The 21,024-nt window shown below is 26.0% G+C and overlaps 1 protein-coding gene across 1 annotated transcript in view; it reads left to right on the top strand.

The window, feature by feature from the left end:
- Positions 1-10,051: 10,051 nt before the first annotated feature.
- Positions 10,052-21,024, top strand: part of LOC135924988 (proprotein convertase subtilisin/kexin type 6-like) — a 74,522-nt gene continuing 63,549 nt past the window's right edge. Inside the window, exon 1 of the mRNA XM_065460118.1 lies at positions 10,052-10,176. The gene's annotated coding sequence lies outside the window, so the exon portion shown is untranslated. The remainder of the gene's footprint in view (positions 10,177-21,024) is intronic.

Raw genomic sequence — 21,024 nt, 5'->3', positions numbered from 1 at the left:
TGACCAGATTTTTATAAATTCGATCACAAAGTAACTTATAAATAAATATCGGTTAATGATAGATAAACATATAGCATATTTCTAAATACCAACCTAATTTGCTAAATACCGACCAAAATTTATTAATATATAATAAGACCCTTTTATTAAATATTAAAACGGAATCACGTGGTGGTGTTTGGTATCCTATATATAACCCCCCCCCCAGGGCGGAACCACCAAGTTGGATTAAGAAAAACAACATGAACTTCGCAGGGATTCAAATCCAGAACCATCGGATTGGTAGGAGACGCTTTTGCCTACTAGACCACCTTTCCCAAAATCATGATTTTTCAAATATATTATATAAATAAATTTGGTAGTACCTATCCAAACAAAAATAAAAAAATAAAAATATGATAGGTACTGCCTTAAGGCAGTATCTTTCATTAATCATAAATCATCAGAGTAAAACGCTAAGATTTTCTTAATATCCTCTCGCGTTTCAAGTGTAATCAACAATTCAGACACATCCGACAAAAGAAAATAAAAGCTTGCTGTTTACCTATCTCAAATTAAACGATTTTTCTTTTAATTTAAAATTTTTAAAACTATCTTTGTTTAGCAATATAAATTATATTATTACATTTATAATTATTTATCAAAAAAATCTTTCGAAATATGCAGATCATATTTTTTCTCCATCCTCTGTTTACCTATGCCAGAAAATATTTACAATATATCTTTATAGCCCTCCCCCCTTTCCTGTTATTTATTATTTTAGTTCATATAATTTTTAATTTAAACCATGTGATCATTTAAAATCGAAAATTCTTATTTGTTTTTTTAAATATATTTCTTGATATCGTATATATTATTTTATTTCCGTTTTATAAATAAAATTATAATCCAAACTCCTCCCCTCCTTGTCAACGCCACTGCCTGTTCTCTTGGTATATCCTGTGCCTATTCAATAAAGGTATATCCATAAATAGCTTTATTTTTTTAGATTAAATTATCAGATATCTCTTGATTCCCTTCACCATTTCAGAGATTTCATTACCTTCTACAAGATAAATTAATCTTTTTAAAATATATTAACAGGTCATTCATGCCTGAATGAAAGTTTATTAATGTTTTGTTTTAACAGAATATTTTATTTGAACTTATTTTTATTATACATTGACCCGGTAATTTTATTCACCCCAGAACAGCCGCCCATGCCGATGATCTCATTTTTTATATGGCGGGGGTGCGGCGTGTATAATTTTTAGAATGCTGTTTAATTATATTTATATATTAAATTATAATATTTAATTTTAAATATTAACATTAATAAAATTAACATATGAATTGTATTCTATTGTTATATATGATAGAGTATATCATTTACGTTCATTCATACACAGGGTTGCCAGGTCAAAATTTTCAAATTGCAAGAGTAATTTGGTATTATGCGGGAGAAATATGAAAATTGCGGTGGAAATATAAAAATTGCTAATAAAAATTTTTTTTTGAATTGACTTAATTATCCGCCTATTATTTTTTATAATTAGTTTATATAAATACAAAGTCGGTAACTATTTTTCAAAAAAAATAACATCTTGATATATTAAAATATATTAATTTATAAAAAAAAACCAACGATCTTTTTTAAATATAAAAGGTAAACAAAAATTTTATAAAAAAAACGATTCTAATTTTACAATTAAAAATATATTTTATGCAAATATCCCCCAAAACGACCGCAATTGGAAATCTACCATGTGTGTGTAACATTATAGGGATAGGCGCTTAATTATCACCTATCATGTTTAAATAATAATAATGTTCTCCAAAAATAAGAAATAATTCAGATGCAACTACAGTTGCGGCAATTGTAATCACTTATCTTGTAGTACAACATTCACAGAGATACTTATCATCACAATGTTGGTAATATAAATTAAAACTATACTTGTAGAACAAAAATGAGCAAGGCTATCACCAATGTTTTAGGACCTAAATCCAGGAGGTCAATTCTTGACGATTTGAAAAATGGGTATACATATGCATCTAATAAGGGAAATATTTTTCCTCCGCTATTTCTACAAAATTAAGGTCGTTTCAATAAAACTATTAAATCTTTTCCCCTCAAATAGTGAAAAATCCAAAGACATAGCTAACCATATAATGGTAAATATAGCAGATTCGAGATTATCAATAAATTGCATGTCAGCTTTCTGATCTGATAATGCCTCAGTAAATTTGGTAAAAACATAGTGTATTTACAGATTTGAGTCAGCATAATGTTGGTTGCGATATGTTCTTAATACCCGCCATCGATAGAATTTTATAAACTTATAAAAAATATTTCTTAAATAAAGATTATAAAAGCTGTCCTAATATTTTGAAAATTTTTTTCAATAATGAATGGCAGATGTATATTTAGGAATGATTTCACATGTAGGAAATCTACAACATGCGTTAAAGTGTAGTTGCAATCAGAAGAATCTTAACAAAGATTCACAAAATTATGCTGCAGATATGTTCATCTTTACAGTTAAAAAATGACAATAAATTTAATGGCGCCATTGCTAAGACTTAATTATATTTTATTTGAGATTAAATAATAGAACTAAATGTTTACCGTCGTTATTGAGATATTTATAAAATTCCTGGCATGACATATTATATATTGTTTAACCATTAGCTCGGCCTCTAATGTTGTTAAAGCAATCCGATTTCTCTCCTTTTTCCAGGCAGTCCTCATCAGGCTAAAAATGCGCTTGGATGAAGCATTAGAATGAGATAAGGAGAAGACATACTCGCATATTTTTTCCAAGCATGGGGATTTATCGTTATTACGAAAAAATTCTACCCATTTCTCCTCTGCTTTTAGACCATTTAACTTTAAGTACTTTTGCGAATCATAAAAAATAGAGAGAATTACAATCTCCTCAAACAAGAAATCAATGTCTTTCGGTATTTTTAATTTATTTATTAAATTATAAAAACAATCAATTGATGGTTTCTGTTCCAAGGTCATAATATTTATACATTTGTAAATAGAGTTATTAAAATCAAATTTTGATTGTTAATACTAAAATTGTCTTAATAAAAATATCTGCTTCATTTAAAAATGTGTTAATTAGAGTATTATTTGAACATTTTAATATAATATTTTTAGCACTAGCGCCTAAAATTTATTATCTATTTTCAACTGTAGAGATGAACAGAGCTTTAGTATGATTTTGTGAATCTTTTTTAATAAAGAATATTCTGATTGCAACTGAATATTAATTTCATGAAGTAGATTTCCTACATGTGAAACGAATCCCAAATATGCTTCTGCCATTTCATACTCGAAAAAATTTTTCAAAATTTTAGGACACCTTTTAAATATTTATTTAAGAAGTATTTTTTTAAGGGTTTGTAAAATTTTAAAATTCTATCGATGGCAGGTATTAATGACAACCACCTGATAGGTATATATCGCCACAACTCACATTATTCCAAGTCAGACCACTTCACCAACTCTTTTAATTCAATAACTCTTTTAGTTGATGAACTAAATTCGTTAAAACATTTCATCACAATTATTTCGACATCCATAGATACTACATTTATTGCCTTCTTGCAAGAATTATGTAGTATATGTCATATACAGCCAATTGGTATTAATTCATTATTGTGCTGCCTCAATTAGGTAACTTTGGTTTTTGCCAAAATTTACAGAGGCAATATCAGCGCAGAAAGCTGACATGCAAATCATTGATAACCCTAAATCAGTTCTATTTACCATTATGTGGCTAGCTACATCGTTGTATTTTTCACTATCCGAGGAAAAAATTTTAACAGTTTTATTGAAATTTTCTTAATCTTGTTGAAATAGCGAAGGATCGAGGGAAATGTTTTAATATTTCCCTTATTAGGTGCATCTGTTAGAATTGCATATGGATGCCCATCTTTCAAATCGTCTAGAATTGACCTCTAGGATTCAGGTACTAAAACACTTGTGATACCCTTGCTCATTTTTGTTCTGCCACAAGTAAGGTTTGCACATATTGGAGTGGTTAAATAACATAAGAAAAAGATTCGACCCACATTGTGATGATATAGCTCTGTGAATGTTGAACTACATGATAGATGTATACGATTTCCTCAAATGTAGTTGCATCTGTATTATTTATTATTTTTGAAAATATTATTGTATTGCAATCGATGTTGATATACTCCCCTGTACTGACTTATATGAATGAAATGATGTTGATTAATTATTGGATAAAAATAAAACAGGATAGAAAGCAATTTAAAAACTAGACATGTTTTTCGAATAAATATTTAAAATTATTTTAAAAATAATCAATTAATGTCTCTCAAAATTATTATTTATATATTAAAAATGTTAAAATACTAAAAAAAAAATTGCGGGAAAAATTAAAAAATTGCGGGAGATTTCCAATTGCTGTAGTTTTGCGAAAGATAAATGTCTGCGTGTAAACTAAAAAATTGCGGGAGTCTCCCGCTGATAGGGGGAGACATGGCAACCCTGTTCATACATCGTATTTCATTCCAACAAACAATACATATTAACTATTTTTATGACTTGCACGTTTGAAACCATCCTAGATACAATTATATAATAACAACTCTCTCTATACTAATCATAAATCAAGTTTTGTTTGAAGGTACTTTTGGAAATCTTATTTTGAAGAATGAAAATATGAAAAGCATAATGCCTTTTTACATTTATTGTGAACCTTGCTTATAATTAGGAAAAAAAAGATGAGGAAGATTCGGATAAACATAATCCATTTTCACAAGTAATTTATTTTAATTTTAGATTTATATTTACATATAATTTATATTTTAGTTATGAAATAAATGTTTTAGTAAAAAGTATAAGTAACCTTTCTGGGCACTTAGTTAATGTTCATAAAATATCAGAAAAAATTAATAATAATAAATCCATTCAAAGTCTAAAAATGTTTTTAAAGCCAACACCAAGATGTAGCAACAATGTAAAAGATAAAAAAAAATGGCTAATAGTTTAGTATTGTTATTATTATTCATTTTAAATTTTTAACTGGTTTGTTAAATTAATTTTATTTAGCTTTATTTTGAAATTTGTTTATTGTCAGCTTTATTTTGAGATCTTTTTAATGCATAAATTTTATATATAATTTATTAAATTAATTATGTAAAACTTTATTTTGAAAGCTCAAAACTTAATCAAATTTCTTATTTATTTCATTCCAGCTCTAATTATTTTGGTGTTTTTAAATATCTTTTTAATGTATAAAATAATATGAACCCTAATCGGACGAAATTATGTCTTAATGTGCTGCTTAGACTTAATGCCATTTAATTGAACAATAAAGGGATGACAAATTTTCCAAAGGTTTAAAATAAATAAAATGATTATTAAAAAATAAATTGTCTAAAATAATATAAATATAAGATAATTGATTCCTCATCAGAATTGCCTAATAGGACAACCATTAGTCGTGGTGCGCAAGATGATGTTCAATTATCTATGAAGGCACATGTTTTAAATATGATTGATTCTAGAACAAAATTCTGTTCTATCACTTTTGATTTATGGACCGAACATCTCAAGAGTTGATTTAAAATATTATACCCTGGTAACTAGAAATGTAACTCAAAAGGATACTGGGGAAACCATATTATCTGAGATGGATAATATTGAAGAGGAGTTCCATGTAAAAGTCAAAATAATACAAATGGTAACTGAAGCTGGGCTCAATGTCAAAGAGGTGTCAGATTGGGGGATTATGAGCATAATTTATGCTTAGGGCATAGACTTCGTAATTTAGTTACATTTATTGGCATAAAGTTACCAGAATTAATATTCTCATCAAAAAAATTAGAGAAATTATTTCAGCTTTCAGATATTGAATAGCTGATTTGGAATATGAAATTGAGGATGAGCATCGTAAATGTCTGCAGTTGATTTATGAGACAGGTCATATCTTGGATATTGATGATTCTGATCCATACCTTGATGACCAATTTGATATTTCTGATGAATCCGGATAATAAAAATGGCATTGCATCAAACAATCTAATTAGTACAAATTACAATTAAATTGTCCTACCCGCTGGCACAGCATATATATTATGCTAGAAAGTGTTCGCAGTGTAAACAAAATTTCTATAAATAATGTTCTAAATAAAATAGGAAAACAATCTTTAAAACTCTTTATTAATGTTAAATTCATTCCGAAAGTAGGTGGAATTTCTTTCTTCTTAAAGGGGATCGACAATAAACTTAGGGTTATTATTTCGCAATGAAATAGAAACCCATTTACAAAGCAATAGATCTGATTGCTCAGATATTATTTGCTTAAAGGAAAATATGAAAATAAAGCTTGACCATAGGTTTCCCATTACTGAACTTCAAGTTATTTTATATTTTTATTATTAATACTAAATTTTAAACATTAGATAAACGATTATACTTGATCCCAGATATTCAAAATCTTAAAATTGTTTCAGAATATTTAAATTCGAATTCTACATCATTGCAATTTTTAATAAGACATTTAAAACTTTTAGAGCATGATAGAAATGCACAGAATGAGATTCAAGTTGAAAAAATAATGGGCGAACATTCATTTCTTATATAGCTAAAATAGCTCGTAAACATTCCCTTCCAAACAACCATCATCAACATTAGCAATAGAGACCAAGAATGACATATTTTGCTCAGCCAGCACTACCAAAAGGGAATGCACTAACATTTTTGGAAAAAAACGACTGGAACTTCCTATGCTTGTTAATTTAGCTAGGGTTCGTTGTATACCTGCAACCAGTAAACCTAGCGAAAGAATTTTATCCATTGCTGGATTAATACTCAATGCAAAAAGGACTTCTTAATAGTTAAAAATTAATAGAATAGCTATGATGAATTTTATTTTACAATATTTGGTCTTTATTTTCAAATCAGTTTGCGATAAAATCACCACGAATCTTGGTAAAATATTATTTATTCATAAAAATTATGCTAAATCTGAATTCTGATTTATTATATTTCATACTTTATATTTTACTTGCATTCCAAATTTATATTTTAATTTGTTTTAATAAAAATTAATAGAATATTACTAATATGTGGACTCTGAACTGAGTAATGCCCTTGGTCTATTTCTGATAATGAGAAAATACATAAATTTAAATCGGAGTGAGACAGGAAATAATTTAAGAAATGAATTAAACTATGTTAACAATGTGTTAGAAAAGAGCGCCCAAATAAATTATAAAAAAATTGTAATACTTTGATTTATAAAAAATTTTTTTTGATAAATGTCGCACCACCTCTGCCGACAATTTAGTAGGCATCGGCAAAATCGGCGCGCCGCCGAACGTCGATGAAAAAATTAAAAAATAACGCCGCCATCGATTGAGACATCGGCGCACAGGTCTAATTGTAATACATGCATCACAATTATTATAAAATAATATAAATATTTTGTGATAAGAGTTTGGGTAGATTCTGGTAGTGTTGTTAAACGGCTCGTTTTGAGCCGATTTTTAAAAACGGCTAACTCAATATTTCGTTCAGAATAGTAATACGTAAGCCTGAAGATTTTGTTTGTAGAAGGAACAATGGTTTGGACATCTATTAGCGAAATCTCGAGGCTTAGACAATATTTTTCTGGCTAAAATATTGAATTAGCCGTTTTTAAAAATCGGCTCAAAACGAGCCGTTTAACAACACTAGATTCTGGAGTAAATAATTCTTTTTCTACTATTATCTCAAGTTTTCCTAGTGAACCTTGGCGCCTTAGATGATCATGAGCATATTCAAGAAAGTATAATAACCATTATTAGCCTGATTATTTGTAATTAAATTATCAGATATCTCTAGATTCCCTTCATCATTCTCAGAGCTTTCATTATCTTCCATAAAAATATGTTTAATTACAATTTATGAAGTAATTGGACCTTCCAATTCTAATATTATTTTATTACAAATGTCCTGATCATCAAATATACCATGAACATCATCATTGTGCAAAGCATATTCTACTAATTTGGGATCAAGATCTTATTTGTCAGTTAGTACCATATCATCCTCCGATTTCCAATCAAATGCCATAGACTTTAAAAATAATTAACTTCAATAAATATGATTATGTTACCTGTCACCTTACCCCATACAAATAATAGAAACTTAAATTTACCATCATGGAATGTTTGGCTAAAAAGCATAGCCTTTTCTAACATCATTGACCTATTTAAATTGCAATTTTTAACCAATAAAGCTGCTACTGTCTTTGAGTAACAACTCATCTTAACTTTTTTAGTTGCAAGGGGTTCTTAGAAATTGTGAACATAATCTTGCTTTATTAACTTCCAATCCGTAAACTGCTGAAACATGACATTGGCAACTTAACGCTAATTGTGTTTTTGAAGTAGTGCTCAATTTTTCAATGATTTTCCCATTTTGCTTGAAGGTTAGCCTTTAGAATAATGTTTTATTCTAAAAATAATTAAAAATAATTATATATAATATTTAATAAAATTACCATTTTTGTATTAAAAAAGTTAAAGATGCAGTTAATGATAAAAAAAAATCATAAATAATTTTTTTCGATAAAATTTTTTCACTTACCCGATTAAATTAACGTTATTGACATATAAATGGGACCTGAAAATTTTCGCAATTATCTAACGCAATAAACCGATTCACAATTATAAATGTAATTTAATATTAAAACAAGTAATTTTTATCAAAATTGCAGGGGTTCGCTTTAAAAATGTTTGCACTTAAGCGATATGCATTTAAACGGTTTTGATTATATTTCGCATTTACATCTAACTGAAATGGAATAAGTTAAGTTGGGTGGAAAAATTAAAAATGAGGACGTTTATCCATAAATATATACATATTACAAATACGTAATAATAATTTATCATCTTAGGTCTAATTTTCTTTTAGAATTTGATAATTTATTAATTATTTCAGAATTAACTGGTGTTAATTTTCGGTGAATATTTAAAATCGCTAATCCATTTTGCGAATTAGTATTTCGCAAATATGTTTTTGACCTTCGTAAATTCTAGATCTTTCATTAGTACATGTCATAACATAACATATAGGGAGATATGCTTAAATTTGAAATAATTTTGTTATATTTGGATAGTTTATTGATGTGTATTTACAAAATTTGATTACATTTAGTAATGCCCATTTATAAGCTTGCATGCCAATATTTAAATTCACTAATTACTTCCAATTCGGTCATTTTTCCTTTCAAATTATTGCTTAATATATATGCATACATTTTTTGGGGACAGAGAGTGGGGAAGGTGCTAATGAGGATATTTTTTATTAGCTCAAAATGATATTTACAAAAAGTGGCATATTTCTGAAGGGAGGTGAGGATCCCATCTCATAACGTCTATAGATTGAGATAAAAATAAAGTTGGGCAAAGAGAAAGCCTAGAGAATTGCTCATATATTTAATTACTATAAAAGGTAGGACAAGGGTGGATATTAAAAGTCTATTAAATAAGTAGATTCGGTTGGTATTATAGGTATAAATAATTTGAAAGTATAGTTGTCTTGTTGACAATCCAAAACATATATATGATTAATATAATTTATAACTTTTGTCCCTCGCATCACTTCTGGTTTTCATAAAGTTAATCTTATTTTTCCAATACATTGGGAAAACCAAGCTCAATATCGAGAGTATTTAAAGTTCGAAGTAATCAAATCAATATAGAAATATATCCAAATAAAGTTTTTAAAAAATAAAATACTGAATAATCCTTTATGATAAAAACGTATAAATTTTACAGTTTAGTTAAACTAACAAAATAAAATTGATTTTCGCTAAATGTAATAATAAAACTAGATTATTAATTTTAAAACGAATTCATGTTATAAATTATAATATAATATTTAATACAGATAATTACCAAATTTTATATACAATAATTAGCATAAATCATTAGTAAAATATTTAATCAAAATATCAAATGTGTTAAATAATTATAAAATATTTTAATAATAGATTTAAAAAAATTTTTTATATTCTAAGTAGTCGCATTAAGTTCTAAATAAAGTCTAAGTGATAATTTGATGTTGACCATTCATATAAAATTGAATAATGATTTTTATTAATTATTATCATTTTGTTATCATTGAATCCAAAATATTCTATGTATGACCACAATGATCAAGTAATTACGAAACCTTAATATTTTTTTTTAGTTTGATAAGCTAGTTAAATAAGAAAACAATTTGTTTATTGAATATTATAGATTTTTTTATAAAAAGATATGTTGATATCAATAATAATGAATGTTTAATAACAGATTCAAATAAATAATCAGAAATGATTGTACATCATATTTAATATTATTGATTTGTACTGACCAAATCTAAATTATTCTAGCAGTACCCATCTGGGCCTGATACTTCCATTTAAGTTTTTATAAACTTATATTTAGAATAAAGTCAACCACAGATAAAAATATTAAAAAAATCATTACTTAATATACAATACCTAAAACTCAACTGTCAGAACATAGATTTTAAAGGAATATAATAAGTGAATCCTGATATGTTTAGGGTTAGGAATATTTAGTTATTTTTAGATTTTAAGCAAAATATTTAAATCAAATCTTACAATATAAATAAAAATAATTTTGGAAAATAACCACTGAGGCATAGTTATTAATTGTACAGAACTTACAATTTAATTATATTAAACATTGTTTTCTTTTGGTATAAACCATTGTTAAATTAGCAATATTGAATTGGCTAAATAAATTATGCCAGGAATTTATGTTAATATTTGCTCATTTATAATAATTTTATTATAATATTATTCTAAATAAAAGCTAGAGATCTGAACAACCTTGCCCAACAAATGGGGCTGAGAAAATTTTTAAAAAATATAACATGCTGTGCCAAGAAATTTGTACATAAAATTTTTTTGTACAAGGCTAGGCTGGATAATTTCTACATAAAAATCAGACAGGGCCTCACAAATATTTCATTTTTCTTGGATTTTTAAAACCAGCCTAGATATTAAAAATTTTATATTATTTTGTGAATTTTATTTTGATTAATACTATTTTAAAATAAATTACAATAAACTTGTTTTTGCTTTTTAAGAGCTGTCTAAATATCAAATTTATAAATAATATAGTAAATTCACAAAAAATTAAACAAGTTATTATGATATGATCCAATTACAATACACAATACAGATATCAAGCCCAATTATTTTATAATAGAAAGAAATAGATAGTCATAGAAGAGAGATATAAAAGCCTTAATTGACAAAGTTAGATATAGATATTAAAATGTATTGCCTGCAAAATTTTTATAAAAAATTGAAGGGTGGGGTCAGATTTATTGTAAAATGTTAATGAGCTAGGCCAGACTTAAATTAATGAAAATCTAAATGGGATAAGATCTGCAGATCTCTAATCCGAGTATATGTTTTTATTTAAAAATTTAATTTAAAATTAACAATATTTAATTTGTAATAATGCCCATTACTAAAATGTGATTAATTTGCTTACAAATTGACATTTTAAATGCTGTGTTGCATGCAAATAATGCATTTCAAATTGTATTGTGCAAATTGATCAAATTACTGCTTGTTGTTATAAACCATTTAAAAAAACACAAGGTGGTTTGCTTTTTTCTATATATTTTTTATTCATTCATTTTACACCTTAGTCTACTCAGTTTATTTCCCAAGAAAGATGACAGAACCTTGATACCCAAATATTAATAATAAGGGTGAGGGCACTAAAAATCAATTTCTAGTTGAATTATATGTATGATACAAAATGCAAAAATAATTCATGACTTTTTTTCATAAAATATGATATTTTAAAATTGAGATAGTTAAAAAATAATGATGCTACAAATAAAATTTATGTCATTTTGTAAATTGATTAAAAGCCTTTTATTAAATAGGATTAAAATAATTATTTTCCAGCTATTTACGTTATAAATTTTAAACCTGAAAGCTACAGGTGTTTAGTTTTCTAAATTTCTTTTATTTTAATATTTTATTATTTACTTATATCTATTTGCAAAAAGAATTTAAACTTGAGACATCCAAGGGTTTATTAGATTTAAAAATGATTTTTTTCCCCTATAAATCATTTTTTGTTAAAATGATTTTTTCTATTTTTAAACATAAATAATAAGATTTTCCAGCATTAATATTATGATAAAATTATTTAGCTGCGATTATTATAATTTTTTTCTTGTAAAAAATTTTAATTTTCGAAAAATTATGTTAATTTTGCTAATATGATAGGAAACTTAAAATTCGATAACGATATATTCTTATTTTCTGATTTTCATCAAATTTAGTTTTTATGACGCCTTGATAATTTCGTTTTCAATAAATAATAAGTACGCCCAGTCGTCTTTGATGGGCTCACTGTTAGAATATTATATTTTTGATATGAAAAGGAGATATGGTGTCGCTGCATAAACAATAGAATTTACTTGTCCTTTAGAATGGAAAAGATTATTTTCATTTTATTTCTATTTACATCCACTTTTGCACAAATTCTCAATTGTTTTCTGGTCACATATCTTCTAATATCATCGATTAACAGATCCTCACATCGATTTACTATTTTTCACTATAAACGTCAGCGAATTCTAATATATTTTAGTATTGTAGTTAAATAGATTGGAAACACTGCGTGAATTTTACATGTCCCAAGCAGTGTTGTTTTAAACGGCTCATTTTGAGTCGATTTTTAAAAACGGCTAATTCAGTATTAGCCTTAAAATTTTTCTCATAGGTGGTGGTACAAAGGTTTGAACATCTATTAACGAAATCTCGAGGCTTAGACAATATATCTTGGCTAAAATATTGAGTTAGCCATTTTTAAAAATCGGCTCATATCGAGCCGTTTAACAACACTAGTCCCAGGTATTAAGATAAATTTACTAAATTAGCCTTGTCTCTTCTGCCTGATACTCTGGTATGGTGGCACAAGATAAATTTATACTCTTTATAAGCTCTTCAGCCTATTTATAAAATTGTACAGATATATTATTTGATCTAAATAAGATCTTTGTAAGCCTTCCTTGGCAACTAACCTATTCTGGATAGTTAATTATTATTTTTGAAATAACTTTTGATATTTTCGTTATTTTTTTTAGTTCATCAGTAAGTTTTTTTCTTAAATAAGATGTTTCAATTTTATTTAAAATAATATTACTTGTATCTATTGATGTGGATGCTATGGTGATATTAATTATTTTATATCCGTTGTCAGAATTTATATTTTTTAAATTTTTTTGTGATAGACACTTCTGGCATTGATCAGAAATATAGTATTTTCCGCCTCAATATTTGGAATTAAGTTATTCATGTCAGAACTTTTAGCATTATAATTAAAGTGTTTAGATTTTTTAAAAGGATTTGAGCATTAAAAAATATAAATAATATCGAAATATTTGTAAAATATAAATTAAAATAACAGGCGGGTGCATGCAAATTGGCTTTTATCTTTTAACAATTAATTATTTTCCCGCAGGAGCTTTTTAGGAAATTTAATCATTATAAAAATAATTAATCTTTACAAATTATAAATAGTAATAATAATAACTAAGCAAAGGCGACTTAAATAATATTTTTCAAGATATTAATGCTGGAAAATCTTATTATTTATGTTTAATAATGAAATTTTTTAAAAAATTATAATTTTAACGGAGCGCCATCTATTTTTGGAAAAATATTTATTTATTTTAAAATAGTAATATAAAACCATGGTGTCCTAAGTTTAAAATTTTTAGATATAATGTACCTGAATAATAAAATATTAAATTCAAATAAATTCGGAAAGCGAAACACCTGGGGTTTTGGTTCTAAATTTATAACTTAAATAAAAACCACAAGATTATTATTTTATAAAATTCCTTAATATTTAATGAAAGGCCTTTAATAGAGTTATAAGTGACATCAATTTTTATTTTTAGCATCATTATTTTTTAAATTATCTCAATTTCAAAAAAATGGTATTTTTGAAAAAGGTCATTTTTGTCACTTTTGACCATTAATATCGCAATTAGAATTTGGTTGCTAAAATTTTGGATTCGATGCTCAAATGATGTTCCCACATTATGCAAAATTTTATCAAAATAAAAAAGGTCGGGCCGAAATCGATTTGGTATGTACTCATCGATATTTGATTCACATCTTTGATAATAATAATTAGAAGGAATTAAAAGTAATATATAGGTCATTACATGTTAAATCAATCACGATTTTTCGGACCCCTTGGGATTGTCTAATTATAAAAACTAAAACATATTTAAAACAGTGATCCAATCTTAGAATCCTTCGCTTTTTAGATATCAAGGGCCTATATATGAAAAATGATATATTGTTATGCTTGTCGATTGTCTTTTTAATTAAAGATTTATTAAAAACTAGGAAATTATTAATATAGTAATTATAATTTTGATCTGCATCGGGCCTTATTCAAACCCGGACCGATCATAAACCAATTTTTTTTATCCTGAAAAGCCCAATTTGAAATAAAATTATTTGTCCCAACAACTCCGCTCGAATTTATTTAAACTTATGAATTACGGACAGAAATTTTCTGGACAAAAAGATCCGGACAATAGTACTCTGGTCAAAAAGAGACTGGAAAAAATACCCACGGACAAAAAGACACAGAAAAAACCTAATCGCATAAAGAGATAAACATTTTTAAAATAAATTTTTTTTAAAGTATTTAAACAAATTTCTAAAATTGTAATATTTTTCTCCGTTGTCTATTTGTCCATACATATATTTCCCCAGAACATTTCTTTTCGTGATTCTAAATATATAAGTTAGTTATTCTTACTTCTAGCTAGGAATAAAATAGACCTTTTTTAATTTTTTTAAATTATTATATTATTAATATTTGATTGCGAATTTTTTATCTTCGCGATCATTTTTAACAGTAAAAATAAAGTCAATCAAGCATTTGTGAATATTCTTTCATTGAAATATATATAAAGCAGTTATGCGATTCAGAATGTATTCCCCATCACAGAAAACAGCATCGCTCACTGGTCGCTGGAAATGTTGGAATATTTAAACGAGTTGTCAAATTTTGAGGCGAATATTAGTTTTATAAACCGATATGTAAATCTCAATAAAATATAGATTTAATATTATTATGATGATTTAAAGTTAATCAAATATCGTTCATAAATTGAAATTTAATCTCCTTCGCGATTGCGACAATTTATCGATATTGTTCGATATAGTGATTAAATCTATGTATATCGAGTAGAACTAGTTCATTCAATCGACTTTCTGATATCGTACTTCTGGTGTATGTTTTTATTCTCCGATCTATGCCTGTACAAATCGGTATGGTTGCAAATATACAATAATTTTAATGTATTTAAAAAAAAAACTATTATATATTTTAAAGTATGTAATGCTTTCTTGGCGTTTCCTGGAAGAGTCTACTAAAATAAATCTTTCATACCAAAATTCAAATTCATTAATACCCTCTGAATAAATATTTTGAATATTAAAATTCAATATATCTTCAGAAGGATTTATAGGTAATAAAATGTGTAAATTGGAAAAAGCCATTTGATGAATTACAAATCGCTCATTGTTTGACTCAAAAATATATTCAAAGGTGGAATAAAAACGGATATTTTATAACAATCTTCAATTGCTTCAAAAAATATCTATTTTGAAATTTCTAATGAATTTTGTAAATGCTGATAATCAATCTATAGATGTATTTTTGAAGATGAAACATTTTTAAAATAAAGTATCTTATATATAGTGTTTCTAAAATCCAGATAATAAAAAATAATTTTCTTTTTGTATTCAAGCTTTTTAAAAAATAATGACAACACTGTTTTAAAATGAAAATAAGTTATATTTACTGAAACTTTTAAGAAGCAAGATTTTATCCGAGAGATTATTTTCTAAAAATTTACAATATCACACTATTGCGCACATCGCATTTAAATACATATACTTAATAAATTTGTCGATAAAATATTTTAAGCGATATTCCGAAAAAGAAATTATAGAGGAAACACTATAAATTAATACAAATGTGAATTAAATTTTAACATAGGCGTATCCAGGATTTTGCTAAGGGGGTGGGAGCATTACTTGATGGAGTTTTCCCCATAAATTTTATTGGAGATCTTTAGGTCCATTTGTAAATTTTGTTATAAAACGTTTAAGGCATTCTTGTGTTAGAACACAAGTTTTTAATATGAACATGAATTGAAGAAGCCAATAATTTTTAACATGTATAGTTAATCCAAATCATTCTACAATTACATAAATAAACTAAAACGTAAAAATATAAAATCAAACTAAAAATTTTTATAAAAATTCCTTTTTTTTCTCTCTTTATTATTATATTTTACTATTGATTAGTTCTATAAACATTAGTTTAAAAAAGGAACGCGTTACCGTTACTCGTTACATCTGAAAAAAGAAACTCATTACCGTTACTCGTTACCTTTTTATGAACGCGCATTACTGACTATTTAAAAAAGTAAAGGGTTACTCGTTACTTAAAAAATTATATATTATATACCAAAAAATATTAATTTTTTTCCTACAATATATAATATAAATAAAACTGTAATTATATATCATATATAAGATAACATCATTTTGTAAAATTTTTTTATTTATTTTTATCAACAATTGATTTTCAAAATTTTGATCATAGAAGCAAGAGCTCTTAGTACTCAACGTTTGACGCAGAGGATGTGAGAGTTGTATTATATTTAATAAATAGAAATTTTAATTCGGGGAATTTATTAAAAATATTTAAAGAATTATATTTATTTTGAAAAAAGCTTAATAGATCATCTTCACAAGGATCTTCATTCATTTCCTCATCAATTTTTTTAATCTTTATCAGCAAATATTCTGGTATGTGTGTTGGATAAAGGAATTATGTATGCTCTTTCTTTATCAGGATCTTTTCTCAAACTTGAAATAAGTTCTAGCATTCTTCCTTTGTTGACTTCTAATTTTATCCAGGGCCAATCCAATTTAAATAGCGTATACTTCTAATTTTATCCAGGGCAAATCCAATTTAAATAGCGTATATTCATCTTTATAAATCTTTTGAAAATAAAAGATAATTAAAATATAAATTGTAAGCAATATTTGAACTTATACCTTTTATCTATTCCTCCCAGGATTGAATTAATAAGCGGCTTAAAAAACTTAAAATTATTTAAAGCCATTTTTTAAAGTTTCAATATTATAATAGTTATGGTGGGAATCCCAAATGCATTTTTCCTCGCTCTCTAAAATTGAAAGAACCATAGCAATTAGTTCCATAACCTATAAAATCATATATATATATTATCTAGTTAATATCCATCCATGAACGACTTGTCGTTATCTGAAAATCTCTCTAATTCAGATTTATAACAAGATTTGTCTAATTTTTGGCAATTCTCTCTAATAAGACTATGTATTAATTTCACGGAGTATAAAATTAGTTCCATCTTACCCGTTTAATCAGATATCTTCCCATGTTTTCCTTAAAAATGTCTGCATAGTTTGAAGATTGCCCATGTTTATCCCACAATAGCTTATACTTAGAAAATTTAATTTTTGAGGTTTTAAAATGGACATCGTTACCTGCCTTTTCAATGTCAAAACTTGCAATAAGATTTAAACTATGTGCTGAACAGGAATTATGCTTAGGTAAGTATACTATACTATCATTAGTATTTTGATTTTTTTGTAATCAAATAATGGCAGAGAAACTGTTTTAACATTCGATTCCTCTCCTTGTTCATATACTCTAATAAATTTTTAATGAATTATTTACTTGAAAGCTTTTATATAATTTCTAGCATTGTCGGTAATACATTTGGTCACTTTATTTTGTATCTTATATGTGGTAAAAATTTCAAAGATTTTTGCTAGATAGACAAATGTGTGTTTTTGGGTTAGCTATTACAAGCTAAGCTGGCTTAAACCCTCTCAAGAGTGTCCGGGTTTAGCAGTGTATCGTCATCCCTTAATAATGACTTTTTTAAAAGATAATATCAATCTATAAAATATATATTTTATATACCGATGATTAGCTGACCAAGAATCCACAGTTATACAGACAATTTTTAGGATACACTTTATATTTACTAATTTCTTTGCCATGGTGTCATATTGTTGTTAATTTTTAATACGAGGGTAGGCCTATAGACATCACATTTTTAGTTGGCTGCAATTTTTTGATAATATTAAAAAATGCAGTGCTTTCTACAATTGAAAATGGGTTTTAATTCTTCAATTTCAGAATTAAAAACTAATTCACCAACAGCTGATTGTGTTATTTTTATCTTTGATGTAGATGGATTCTGCAACTCAATGAGTGAGTTGATTGGCTTCAATATTTTTATTTTATTACGATTCATATGTTCATTAATTTCTTTCATTTTTAAGGAATGTATATTTTTAATTAAAATATTATTAATTCCTGAATTTCTTGTTAAAAATAACTTTTTTAATAATTGAAGATAGATCTTTTAAAAATTTAATTGCACTTTTTAATTCCTCGCTAAGCATATTGTCAAGGAAAACATTGAAAATTGAAATTATGATTGCCAAAGATAATTTTTTAACTTTTTCAGAATTATCATTTAATAAGGAATCATGAAAAATATCTAGGTTCATTTCTCTAAAACAATGTTGCTTCGTTTTATTTTATTTAAACCAATAGCAATACTAAAACAAGAAATAGAAGATATTGTTTAAACCCAATATAATATTTTAAAACCAATACCAATATTTTGTTAATCTTGGGTTTTTAATGTTGGTTTCCACATCTGAAGAAGTAAATTTTATGGAAATAATATTCTTAAAATAAATTATAAAATAGAATAATAATATTATTATTAACATTTATTTTGAATGTTGATTGAATATTAATTAGATTAACATTTGACTGAAAATTTAACGAGAATTTAAAATAAAAGATATGAATTAAAAACTCGGCTTAAATTATTTATGTTAAAAAATAAATTAAAGTAATTTTATAGTACAATAAAATATGATTTTCTTTTTTTTAAATTTTTTTTAAGAAAAAATTTTTTGACGTTACTACTATCTATACTACTAAAATTTACATGCCATCAAAAATTATTTTATATAATTGTCCTTTAATTTGCTTACAATTTAAACATTTCTTTTTCCATTAACCTTACAAATTTTATATTCAAATTAACTGTTTCTTTAAGATTATAATTCATTCAATACATATATTCGACACTTGTCTTCATCAGTACTTGTAGGAAGTCTATAGAGTTTTGCAACTTTGTTAAATAAGTTTTGATCACGTTTAGATAACGATCGGTTTGAAAAATATTTATATTATAATGCTATTTTAATAAAGATTCTCGTTATTTTTTTTAATGATTTTTAATCAAATCTTCCAAATTTTTTATTTTATTATAAAAAGAATTGTAATTATAATTACTCTAGAAAATCACGATTACATGTAATTATATTAATTACCATTTTTAGAAATGGAATTAGTATTTATAAATATTTATAAGTAATTTTAATTAGGAATTATTTACAATTTTTGACTATTTATGCCCATCTACATATAAGTCATAATTTTTAAATGAATCGTATAGATGTGATGGTTTATTTCCAAATTTTAAACATCCAATATTGTTCTAACGACCACCTGATCGACCAAAAAAACGAGATTTTCGGACGACCATCTTTAAAATGAACGAAACTTGGCATATTAGTTATTTATGTTGTAAATGTTAATAAAATCAAATTTTTAGAGTGCTAGCTCAATCATATCCAAAGATATACGCCTTCAAAGTCGAAAATCGCTGCGTGATTTTATTAAATCATGTTTTTTTAAAAAATACTTAGTTACAAATTTTATATCATTTTATAGCCCTTAATATTTTACATTGGAAAATATCAAAAAAATTAAAAGATTTCAAGTGTTTTCTTATTTCCGGTAAAAATAAAAAATTAAAATTTTAAGGAAGGGATTTTTTGGGGTGATGATATTCTCTAAAAAATTTTGTAGACATATCATTTCACTTGTTTTTTATATACTATTGTTATTTTTTTTGATGAATCAATTCAGAAAAAAGCCAAGTAAAATATATTACTACTCTGACGTAACAGCTGCGCAATGTAAAAATTTTTTTTTTCTAAATCTGTGTTATTGAATCAAATTTTGGTGTAGCAGCTGAATGACATTTTTTAACTACATCCCATGGAAAAGATCCATATGACGGCCTTGGCAGAACATTAAGAGATTATCAGCACGTTCAAGCCTTCAGCGCACCAGTTTTGGACATTTTTTTACACCAGTTGATTTATATCAGTTTGCAAAATAAAACATGCCGTTAGTAAATTTTACATATATAACCAAACAATATAATTTAGAATAGATTAAACTACTTGAAAGATTCAATTTAGCCTGCCCCATTCTAGGAACTTGGGTAAGGAAACTTAAATAAAAGTATTTATATGAAGAGGACTTTCAAATTAGCAATATCTCAAATCCGATAATTTCTCTTTTGCTGATATTAAAGAATTCTTAACATGTGTTTATGACGATTTTAGGTGATTAGCCACAGTACAATGAAATTACTGAGGAAATATATATTTCCTTTTTTCACCCATGAACCCATTACCTTCCTTCTTTTACCCCATAATTGAGGAAAAGATATAATTTCCCATTAATCAATTAATAACGATTATAGATCCCATAACACTGACAGGACGTACCTACAAATTATCGCTTTAGCATAAAATGGGATAAAAAACCTGTGGTTTTTTATAATTGTTTGTATATAAGATTTTAAAATTGTTTATTTAAAAAATATATCATCCTAATAACCATATCCACATGGGCTGCTTCCTTACTTATTGTACCAGGATATGACATTGGTTATATTTAATCGATTTATTTAATTTAATACCAATATAATACATATTTTTATTAAATATATTTTAATAAAAATCATTTTAATAAACGCCATCTATATTATCT

Source organism: Gordionus sp. m RMFG-2023, chromosome 2 (assembly GCF_954871325.1).
Source record: "Gordionus sp. m RMFG-2023 chromosome 2, tfGorSpeb1-WG-v2, whole genome shotgun sequence".
In the NCBI taxonomy this organism is placed as follows: Eukaryota; Metazoa; Nematomorpha; class Gordioida; order Chordodea; family Parachordodidae; genus Gordionus; species Gordionus sp. m RMFG-2023.
Note: the sequence above shows the minus strand (reverse complement) of the source record. Positions and strands in the feature narration are given on the sequence as shown.